The following is a 12642-nucleotide window of genomic DNA, read 5'->3' as shown; positions in this document are numbered from 1 at the left end:
CTATCCATCATTCCAAGCAAATATGTGAGTGGGAGAACGAGAAGAACTTATACCAAATGTACCTTGACCAATGTTGAAGATGGATCAATGATCACTCAAATGTGTAACAAGGAAAGAGCACAATTGGTACCAATTCTTGTTGGTTTCTCACACCTACACAAATAAAAGCTTATGGTGGAGCTCGGTTAGGATGGTGCCACAAAATTTGATGCAATTGTTAGTGAGCCTCAATAATGTTGGAAAATATTCATAAATTTGCAAATGTGATACGTCTCCAACGTATCTATAATTTTTGATTGTTCCATGCTATTATATTATCTGTTTTGGATGTTTAATGGGCTTTATTATACACTTTTATATTATTTTTGGGACTAACCTACTAACCCAAGGCCCAGTGCAAATTGCTGTTTTTTTGCCTATTTCAGTGTTTCGTAGAAAAGGAATATCAAACGGAGTCCAAACGGAATGAAACCTTCGGGAGAGTGATTTTTGGAACAAACGTGATCCAGAGGACTTGGAGTGGATGTAAATAAATCAACGAGGAGGCCACGAGGCAGGCGCGCCCCCCACCCTCGTGGGCCCCTCGCAGCTCCACCGACCTACTTCTTCCTCCTATATATACCCATATACCCCGAAACCAACCAGGAGCACCACGAAACCCTATTTCCACCGCCGCAACCTTCTGTACCCGTGAGATCCCGTCTTGGGGCCTTTTCCGGTGCTCCGTCGGAGGGGGAATCGATCATGGAGGGCTTCTACATCAACACCATAGCCTCTTCGATGATGTGTGAGTAGTTTACCTCAGACCTTCGGGTCCATAGTTATTAGCTAGATGGCTTCTTCTCTCTCTTTGGATCTCAATACAAAGTTCTCCTCGATCTTCTTTGAGATCTATTCGATGTAACTCTTTTTGTGGTGTGTTTGTCGAGATCCGATGAATTGTGGGTTTACGATCAAGATTATCTATGAACAATATTTGAATCTCCTCTGAATTCTTTTATGTATGATTTTTTATCTTTGCAAGTCTCTTCGAATTATCAGTTTGGCTTGGCCTACTAGATTGATCTTTCTTGCAATGGGAGAAGTGCTTAGCTTTGGGTTCAATCTTGCGTTGCTCGATCCCAGTGACTGAAGGGGAAACAACACGTATTGTATTGTTGCCATCGAGGATAAAAAGATGGGGTTTATATCATATTGCTTGAGTTTATCCCTCTACATCATGTCATCTTGCCTAATGCGTTACTCTGTTCTTATGAACATAATACTCTAGATGCATGCTGGATAGCGGTCGATGTGTGGAGTAATAGTAGTAGATGCAAAATCGTTTCGGTCTACTTGCCACGGACGTGATGCCTATATACATGATCATGCCTAGATATTCTCATAATTATGCACTTTTCTATCAATTGCTCGACAGTAATTTGTTCACCCACCGTAATATTTATGCTATCTTGAGAGAAGCCACTAGTGAAACCTATGGCTCCGAGTCTATTTTCCATCATATAAGTTTCCAATATATTTTACTTTGCAATCTTTACTTTTAATCTATATCATAAAAATACCAAAAATATTATCTTATCATCTCTATCAGATCTCACTTTTGCAAGTGGTCGTGAAGGGTTTGACAACCCCTTTATCGCGTTGGTTGCAAGGTTCTTATTTGTTTGTGTACGTACGAGGGACTTGCGTGTGGCCTCCTACTGGATTGATACCTTGGTTCTCAAAAACTGAGGGAAATACTTATGCTACTTTGCTGCATCACCCTTTCCTCTTCAAGGGAAAACCAACACATGCTCAAGAGGTAGCAAAATGCAACAAGTAGACCAATAGCAAGATATGGTACACGGAAACACACACGCAAATAGATAAATGGGGTCGTGCAACCAAGGAATGAGCCAAAATGTGGAATCCACGAAAATGCTCTTGTTGCACAACACTAGAGAGACGCTAGCACGATTGCACAATAGGCGGATATCAAACTTGTGCGCAACCTACTAAGCAAAAATGCAACGACTTCTATCCCAAGTATTCTACTTGTATGGTATTGCAATGATATGATCCAAGATGATCGAGTATGACAATCTTAATGTTGTATGATTCTATGGTGATTGCTTAAAAGCTCTTTGCTTATCTTTCCCTTTTGCTTAAAAGCTCGTTTGGCTCTTTCTCTTTTGAGCTCTTTCTTATGCAAAACTTCACGAACCAAGATAGCAATTGCGTATATGTGATGACAACCTTGTGACACGAGAGATGATACCAAGATATGCACCACGATGATATGGTATGTATGCTATGGGAAGTATGGTCACTAATGTGCACAAGTAACATTGCCTGCAATACTCAAAGGCTAGCCTCGATAGGCAAGATACGCAAAACTGGGCTATGGCGGTTATCAATGCAATGGCAAGAATGATGATATACCTCAATACCAAGATGAAGTGGAAGTTACCGGTTGTGGTATGTCAAATGTAAGCAAGAAACAGATGACGGTGAAGTGGTCGAAATTGTTGATGAGTTTGTGGCGAAGATGAGCGACGGTGATGTCGATGTCGAACCGTTCCTAGTTAGCCGAAACACCCTAGGAAACGATGAACCGCAACTCAAATTCTGAAAGCAAAACGTGTCAAAATTGTCGGAGTTGGTAGCGGGTAAGCGATGGTGGTTGTGGAAAGCGGTGGTGGCATGCAAGTGCGTATGTTGAAGTGGAGGTATGGGGGTAGAGTGCGTATGCGGAAGGGGACACATAATCGGTGGTGGTGGTCGAACTGAAAATGTTCAGTTTCGTCAGGGAACGTCAAATGTCCGAAAGTGGTCGAATGACCGGAACTCGTCGGACATCCGAAGACGGTGGACGTCCGGTGCCTGGGCGATTTCGGGCATGGGATGAACTCGGGTTTTCGAGGTGGAGGTGGCAAAATTGGTCAAATTCGAGCAATTTTGTGGATGAAGAAGGTTGAGATGATGGGGGAAAGCTAGATCCACTCGTGGCAAAGCAAATCCATGGATCAAATCCAACAAAACTTCATCACACCGACAAATCACAAAAAAAATTGGGGCTATTTTTGGTGGGGATTTTCGGAATTTAGCACGAAAAACAACAAAATCAAGCTAGAAAACGGGGGTAGGGGCTCCAAATTCGTGATCAACGTGGCTCTTGATATCAAGATGATGTAGGGTAGGACCCTAGTTGCCCGACCTTTCACAAAATGGAGGGGATCCTAGAAGAACACGACGAACACGAGGGAGAATCACGAGGGAAAACACGAGAGAATCACTCAAACCAACAAGATTCGGTCACACATATGCTAGATCCTCGAAACACAAAGAGTTACACGATCTTAATTCAACAAGGGACGATACAAGAGGCACGTTCTTCTCCGAGAGGGGGTCTTGAGAGTCTTCCCGTATGGGGTCTTGAATTCACTAGGGGGATCATCTCCATAGAGGCCGTGAACTCCTAAGGAGAAGGGGATCAAGTGGAGAGCAAAGCTTCTCAATGAGCTACTACTTTGCTAACCCTAGAAAGAGGGAGGAGGAGGTCTATTTATAGTCTTAGTGGATGAAAGGGTGAGTGGGCTTCGGCCCAACACTCTGGCGGTCATACAGGCGTCGGACGTCCGACGGTCACCGGTCGTCCGATGGCTCGCGAGGGTCCGGACGTCCGGTGCTCGTCGAAAGTCCGATGTTTTGGCTCGGGTGTGCTTTGGTCGGACATCCGGTCAGGGTCGGATGTCCGAGGCGTCGGTCGTCTGGTGATCTCCATACTTCCGATGTTTTGGCTCGGGTGTGGGGGTGCCGATCGTCCGGTGTTGCTCGGTCGTCGGGATGCTAGGAGGTGTCGGTCTTCCGATCGGTGTCGGTCGTCCGAATGTTGGAGCGTGCGCGGGCTGGTACTTGGCTGGCCGGTTGGAGCCTCTAGGCGCCGGACGTCCGAGAGACGTCGGTCGTCTGATGACTGGGAGTTTCGAGCAATCCTTCTTCTTGTCCATTGAACTTGGTGTCCTCGCCATCTTGTCCGTTGGGTGTAGCTGATCCGTGGCTTTCCTCCAAATACATGATCACGCATAGGGTCTCCGCATGAGGTAGTAGCCATGTCTCATATGTAGAAAGTGGAAGTTCGGAGAGGAGCGAGTTCACCTTATCTTCGATAGCCTTTGCTCGAGCTCTTGTTATTGGTCCAAGTGGTGTCGTGGGAGATGTAGGTAGGTCCATGGGGATGACCTTGGGATGCTCCGCATCACGGTCCATCCGCGCCACTGACGATGTCCGGAATCACATACCGCCCTCCTGCGCCTATCCACCGTGTCGAGCTTTCTACCATGGCACTCATTCCCACGCCCTACGCATCCGCCACCAACCCTGCGCAATGCATGCAGCGTACGTGGCAGAAATGGCACGGGTAGTGGGATGGGTAAATTGGCAGTTACCTCCCCGTGAATGTGGGCGGCCCACGAAACATTACATGGGTAGCCCCATGTCGTTCAGCACGACTCACGGGGAAACCGGGAGCTGATTCAATTCCAGGTTAATGAAGAAGCAAAGAAGATATCAGGGAAGACATTGATCCCACCGTGGCATGGTCGAGGTGCCCGCCTGTGTATTTGTTAGGGCCTACCCCAACGATGCCCGGCAGCATGTATGGACTAGGCCTGGGGGCTCCTGTCGGTGCAACAACCATCCGCGTTCGTTGCCCAGACTCATACACAGGCGTGCTGACGATCATGCACTCAGCACCAACGTGTAACACAAGGCCGAGCCAGAGAAGCCGCTCTTCGTGACATCAAGGAGCGCATCAAGAAGACCAATACAACATACAAGACAAGGATTTCAAGGGAAGTGTCCTTTGCTGGCCAGGCGAGGCCCGCAAGGTTGACACAACAAACAAGAGCGGGACCAAAACATGCTAGCCGTGTCTCCGACCGGAGACTGAAGCACGCAACCCTCCAAGAAGGCCTGGCAGGCACAGGCCGGTTACCACCGCTCCACCGCACTACGACACCAGTCACTTATCGATGCGGTGTCGAGCCCCCCAGACAGCTAAGTGGCTCTCACTAAGCACGTGGCGGTTTGCTAGAAGGCAGATCATGCCCATTTGACACTCGTCCAAGAGCGTGTCAAGATGATAAGCAGAAGATGGCTAAGCGGCGATATAAGCTTGCCGGGGATGCACCCCTGCACGCCACCTATGGTAGAAATTATGGCATTTTGTCCTAAGTGCCAGAGTTAGGTATGATAGCACCGTTGGCTATCTAATCACAAGATAATGCTTGTTTTGCCACCATGGTTACCCCTTGAGCTATAAAAGGAGGTCCAAGGCAACCTAGAGAGGGATTCGGACCCTCTAACACTTGTACTCGCTTAGCTGCTCTCCCGAGGCCACCTTGTCGGGCTTGAGCGTTGTGCGTCGTCGTGTTCATCCATCCAATCCACCAAAGCAGGAGTAGGGTTTTACGCTTCCCAGTGGCCCGAACCTAGGTAAAATGACCAGAGTCTCATCGTCGTGTTGCTTCATGGCCTACGCTCTTTGTGCAACGTGATCCCCCCTGCCGAACCACAAAGGGGCCCGCGGCCCCATAGGTGATCGTGTCCACCCACGACAAGTGGTGTCGCACATAATAAGCATGCTCATCTAATGATTTTCCCTCAACTAAGCTAGTTGGTGTTCATGCTTGTGCGACACGGAGGGCACCATAGGCAGCACCAAAATAAAATATACAACTCAAACCAATCACGATCATTAGTCAACCCAAGGACAACGAATCTACTCAAACATCATAGGATGGCAACACATCACTGGATAATAATATGTAGCATTAAGCACCATGTTTAAGTATAGATTACAGCGGGGAGAAGAGGTGTTACACCGCTGCATAGAGAGGGAGAGAGTTGGTGGTAACGGCAGCTAAGTTGTTGGTGTAGATCACCGTCACGATGATTGCCCCGGCGGCATTCCGGCGCCACCGGGAGAGAGGGGGAGAGCCCCCCTCCTTCTTCTTCCTTGGCCTCCCCCCTAGATGGGAGGAGAGTTTCCCCACTTGGTACATGGCCGCCATGGCGGCGGAGGGGCAGGAGCCCCTCCTAGATTGGATCTCTCTCTCTCTGTTCTCTTCTGTTTCGCGTTCCCGTTTTCTGGCCCTTCACCATTTCTTAAATTCCTAGAGATTCCTAACTCCGATTGGGATGAAATTTTGAGGGGATTTTTATCCATAAATTATCTTTCTTTTGGTGAAAGATGGGAAGCAACCGCCTTGCAAGGTGCCCACTAGCCACCAGGGCGCGCTTGGCCTCCCCCCCAAGGCGTGCCCTGATGCCTAGTGGGCCCCTCGAGCATCGTCTTGCGTTGATTCTTCTTCCAAAAATTCACATATATTCCAAATAAAATCTCCATAAATTTTTATCGCGTTTGGACTTTGTTTGATATGGATATTCTGTGAAACAAAAAACATGCAACAAACAGGAAGCGACACTGGGCACTGGATCAATATGTTAGTCCAATAAATCATATAAATTGTTGCCAAAAGTATGTGAAAGTTGTATAATATTTGCATGGAACAATCAAAAATATAGATACGACTGAGACGTATCAATTGTCAATAGCTTCAGGCCACCACTTACGTGGTCTCTTGTATTCATCAAGCATAGTGCGTGACATCTCAATGAGAGTCTTGTTCTTGCGCTCCATGGCGCCATTCTGCTGCGGGGTGTATGGAGCTGACAACTCATGAGTAATGCCAAGAACGCCAAGATAGGTATCGAGCCCGGTATTCTTTTACTCAGTGCCATTGTCACTCCTGATGTGCTTGATCTTGACACCATAGTTGGTCATGGCACGGTTGGCAAATCACCTGAATACATCTTGCACTTCATTCTTATACGGGATTATGTGCACCCAGGTATATCAAGAATAATCATCAACAATTATGAAGCCATATAGATGTGCAGTAGTGGTAAGAGTAGAATAATGAGTAGGGCCAAATAAGTCCATATGTAGCATCTTGAAGGGACGTGTAGTCGTCATGATTGTCTTCGAGGGATGTTTTGCCCAAGTCATCTTCCCAGCTTCGCAGGCACCACATAGATGATCCTTCTTGAACTTGACACCCTCGATCCCAATGATGTGCTTCTTCTTCTTCACAAGGGTGTGAAGTTCCTCATGCCAACATTTCCTAGCCGCCGATGCCAAAGCCAGCATTCTGAAGCTTTTGCTAGAAGTCATGTGACAAGTTGTGGTCCTGTAGAGAAATCTACCATGTACAATTCAACTATTCGAAAACCTTCGAATACTTTGGTTTTATCAGAGGCCACTAGCACAAGACATCGGTATTTGCTATAGATGACAATCATGTCAAGATCACAAAGCATTGAGACTAACATTAGGTTAAATCCAAGGGATTCAATAAGCATCACTTTATCCATGTGCTGATCCTTTGAGATTGCAACCCTACCTAGACCCAATACCTTGCTTTTGCCAGTATCAGCAAATGTGATGTGACTTTGTGTAGGTGGACGAAGGGTTGGGTCCATAAGTAGGCTTCGATCACGAGTCATATTGTTAGTGCATCCACTATCCAGGATCCATTCAGTAGCTTTCGGAAGAGTACCCTACAATGCAATTAGTGGGATAGGCTTCACCAAGACAATTGTGAAGAGCAATCATTTAACGGTAAGCACTAGCATGAAATGTAAGTTTCCTGGAGGATATGACATGGTGACCATCAAGAAATCCATGGACGAAATAAATGGTAAGCCCATTTGGACATTTTATCTTGCGCCCAACAAGATTTTTCCGGTCTCCAGCGTTGTCTTCAGAATCCAATGCATTTTGGCTTGAGACCTAACCGTGCAAGAGAAATTAGTTCTTATTAATTAACCACCCACATCTGAAGGGGTGGCTTAGAAGCAATGAGTCTAAGTGCAGCATCTGAGAATTTTGTCTTTGAAGCCCTAGCAAATAGCTTCACACGGGGGGTTAGAATACTCAAATGAATAAGCAGAGAAATTCTTCGATTTGTGAAATAGTGGTTCGAAGAATGATCCTCATATTCATGAGCTTGATCATTGTTAGCCTACAAAACATAGGTGTTAGCATGACCATATGAGGTCCTTTGTTTGTATGAAGACTTTGGGCCATATGAAGCCTTTGCTCTAGGGTTTGTCTTCCCTGGTGGTGTCAAGATGAAATTCATAGGAAGCTTTTGAAGAAGACTTTTAGGCACCCATATCTTCTTCATAGGAGACCCATTCCTGTAGTTTGTTCCAATAAATCTGGCAAACACTTCATTATTTTGATTTTTGAACAGTTTATAGTTTGAGTCAAATGAATCATCAATGATGATACGGTTAGCACAGTTATAGCCAGATATTGTGGATTGATCCACTGGTGGTCGCCATGCAGCACCCTGATGACCCACAAGTATAGGGGATCAATTGTATCTCTTTTCGATAAGTAAGAGTGTCGAACCCAACAAGGAGCAGAAGGAAATGACAAGTAGTTTTCAGTAAGGTAATGTCTGCAAGTGCTGAAATTGTAAGTAGCAGAGTAGTTTGATAGCAAGTTAATTCGTAACGAGCAAGTAACGATAGTAATAACAAAAGTGCAACAAGGTAGCCCAATCCTTTTGAGGCAAAGGACAAGCCAAAATGGTCTCTTATGATAAGCAAAGCATTCTTGAGGGTACACGGGAATTTCATCTAGTCACTTTCATCATGTTGGTTCGATTTGTGTTCGCTACTTTGATAATTTGATATGTGGGTGGACCGGTGCTTAGGTGCTGTTCTTACTTGAACAAACCTCCTACTCATGATTAACCCTCCCGCAAGCATCCGCAACTACGAGAAAAGTATTAAGAATAAATGCTAACCATAGCATTAAACTTTTGGATCCAATCGGTCCCTGACGGAATAGCGCATAAACTGGGGTTTAAGCTTCTGTCACTCTCGCAACCCATCATCTAATTGCTACTCCACAATGCATTCCCTTAGGCCCAAATATGGTGAAGTGTCATGTAGTTGACGTTCACATGACACCACTAAGGGAATCACAACATACATACTATCAAAATATCGAACACATATCAAATTCACATGATTTCTCCCGTGACCTCAAGAACAAAAGTAACTACTCACAAATGATAAACACACTCATGATCAGAGGAGTATTAAATAGCATATTGGATTTGAACATATAATCTTCCACCAAATAAACCATATAGTAATCAACTACAATATGTAATCAACACTGCTAGTCACCCACAAGCACCAATCTATAGTTCTATTAACAAGATTGAACACAAGAGGTGAACTAGGGTTTGAGATGAGATGGTGTTGTTGAAGATGTTGATGGAGATTGCTCTCCCCAAGATGGGAGAGTTGTTGGTGATGATGATGACGATGATTTCCCCCTCCGGGAGGGAAGTTCCCCCGGCGGAATCGCTCCGCCGGAGGGCAAAAGTGCTCCTGCCCAAGTTCCGCCTCGAGACGGCGGCGCTCCGTCCCGAAAGTCCTCTCCTTATTTTTTCTAGGTCAAAATGACTTATATACCAGAAGATGGGCACCGGAGGTGCGCCTGGGTGAGCACAACCCACCAGGGCGCGCCTGGGCTCCCTGGCGCGCCCAGGTGGGTTGTGCCCACCTGGTGGGCCCCTCTGGTAGTTATTTGCTGCAATAATTCTTAAATATTCCACAAAAAATCTCCGTGAAGTTTCTGCTTGTTTGGAGTTGTGCAGAATAGGTGGCCTGACGTAGCTTTTCCAGATCCAGATTTCCAGCTGCCGGAATTCTCCCTCTTGGTGGGTACCTTGCAAATTATGAGAGAAAAGGCATTAGAATTACTCCAAAAAGCATTATTATGGATAAAAACATTATAAATAACAGTAAGAAAACATGATGCAAAATGGGCGTATCAACTCCCCCAAGCTTAGACCTCGCTTGTCCTCAAGCGAAAACCGAAATCGAAAAACATGCCCACATGCTTTGAGAGAGAGGTGTCGATAAAAACAAAATACGGACATAGAAGCATCATGTTGATTATTATAACAGCAACAAATTTAAACATAAGACTTTTGTCATAGAACTTTTATCATATACTTCTCATGAATAAGTAACAGTTCACCAAACAATCGAAGTACAAAGCAAAAACTGTATTAGAAACCAACAAACTATGTTCTCAGTCAACTTTGCAACTACAATTCATCATATTTTCAGGAAGGGTCATGTGTCGGAGCCTTTAGGCAAGTCCACATACTCAACCATCATATAGTCTTCTATGATTGCTAACACTCACCGCGTACACATGTGCAAAATGTTTCAACCAGACACATAGAAAGATAGGAGCTTATAGTTTCGCCTCCGAACATATTCACCTCAAGGGTGATGTCAACAATAATAACTCATGCTATATATATTCTACTGGACATATGTGCCTAGATCTTTCCTCAACACATGATGCTTGCCAAAGGAGAAAACTAAAAGGGAATAGAAGAAAAACTTTGACTCTTTGCATAAAAGTAAATACATAAAAGTAAAAGATAGGCCCTTCACATAGGGAAGTAGAGGTTGCCATGCGCTTATTTGTTTGTATGCTCAATCCCTTAGTGCAAAAGAATGTCACGTTGTGTTGCCCCTTAAGATGGCAACCTTTATTATGCAGTCTGTCGCTTTTATTCTTTGTCATCCAAGTTCGCACAACGTTCAATTTTCTCTTACACTAAATGATCTCACACTTTTAGAAGCAATTTTTATTGCCTTTTTGCACCAATGACAACTTACTTGAGGGATCTTGCTCAATCCCTAGGTAGGTATGGTGGACACTCGAAAATAAGATTTGGGTTTAAGGGTTTTTGGATGCACAAGTAGTGTCTCTACTTAGTGCGGAATTTTTGGCTAGCAAAGATATGGGCAAGCACCACATGTTGAAGGATCTATGACAATATGACTTCTGTGTGAATATAAACAAACATAAACCATTAAGTTGTCTTCCTTGTCCAACGTCAACAATTTTGGCATATAATATTTTGATGAGGGCTCACAATCACAAAAGATTTCTAGGATAGTATATTTATATGTGAATATTCTCTTCCCTTATTAGTTCTTTCATGAGTTTTTGGAGTTCGTTTACTTACCATATCACGTACCTCCTTGTTTTCACGATTCTGGAGTGTTCCGGAAGGACTCTTTTATGTGTTCTTCTGGTGTCAAAGTTTGGATAATATTACTTTCAACATTAATGGGTGTACCTGAGATATAATGTTTTATTCGATGCCCATTGACAACCTTCGGGTTAGTACCTTTGGGATTATTTATTTTGATGGCTCTAGACCGGTAAACCTCCTCGATAACATAGGGGCCTTCCCATTTTGAGAGGAGTTTTCCTACAAAGAATTTAAAACGAGAGTTGTACAAAAGAACATATTCTCCAACTTTAAACTCACGCTTTTGGATTCTTTTGTCATGCCATCTTTTAACTTTTTCTTTGAATAATTTTGCATTTTCATAAGCTTTGTTCTCCATTCATCTAATGAGCTTATATCAAATAACCTCTTTTCACTAGCAAGTTTGAAATCATAATTGAGTTCTTTAACTGCCCAATATGCTTTATGTTCTAACTCAAGAGGCAAATGACAAGCTTTTCCATAAACCATTTTATAAGGAGACATACCCATAGGATTTTTATATGCTGTTGTATAAGCCCAAAGTGCATCATCTAATTTCTTAGACCAATTCTTCCTGGACCTATTGACAGTCTTTTGCAAAATTAGTTTTATTTCTCTATTGCTAAGTTCAACTTGACCACTAGAGTGAGGATGATAAGGTGATGCAATTCTATGGTTAACATCATACTTGGCAAGCATTTTACAAAAAGCACCATGAATAAAGTGTGAACCACCATCAGTCATTAAATATCTAGGGACTCCAAACCTTGGGAAAATAACTTCCTTAAGCATTTTAATAGAGGTGTTGTGATCAGCACTACTGGTTGGAATAGCTTCTACCCATTTAGTAACATAATCAACAGCAACCAAAATATGTGTATACCATTAGAGGAAGGAAAAGGTCCCATGTAATCAAATCCCCAAACATCAAATGATTCAACAGCAAGTCAATAATTCATAGGCATTTCTTGACGCTTACTAATATTACCTATTCTTTGGCATTCATCACAAGATGAGACAAACTTACGGGCATCCTTGAAGCGAGTAGGCCAATAAAATCCAGACTGCAATACCTTATGAGCAGTTCTATCTCCAGCATGATGCCCTCCATAACCTTCGGAGTGACATTTCCGTAGGATTTGTCCCTGTTCATGCTCAGGTACACAACGTCTAATAATACCATCTACTCCTTCTTTATAAAGATGTGGGTCATCCCAAAAGTAATGTCTTAAATCATAGAAGAATTTTTTTCTTTTGTTGGTATGTAAATCTAGGTGGCAAATATTTAGCAACAATGTAATTAGCATAGTCAGCATACCAAGGAGTACTATGAGAAACATTTATTGCAGCTAACTGCTCATCAGGAAAACTATCATCAAGCACATTTTCAAGCGTAGACAAGTTATCAGCTACGGGATTCTCAGCTCCTTTTCTATCAATGATATGTAAATCAAATTATTGTAGCAAAAGAACCCAACGAATAAGTCTAGGT

This window comes from Triticum aestivum, chromosome 2D (genome assembly GCF_018294505.1).
Source record: "Triticum aestivum cultivar Chinese Spring chromosome 2D, IWGSC CS RefSeq v2.1, whole genome shotgun sequence".
NCBI classification, from domain to species: Eukaryota; Viridiplantae; Streptophyta; class Magnoliopsida; order Poales; family Poaceae; genus Triticum; species Triticum aestivum.
This window is presented reverse-complemented; position numbering follows the sequence as displayed.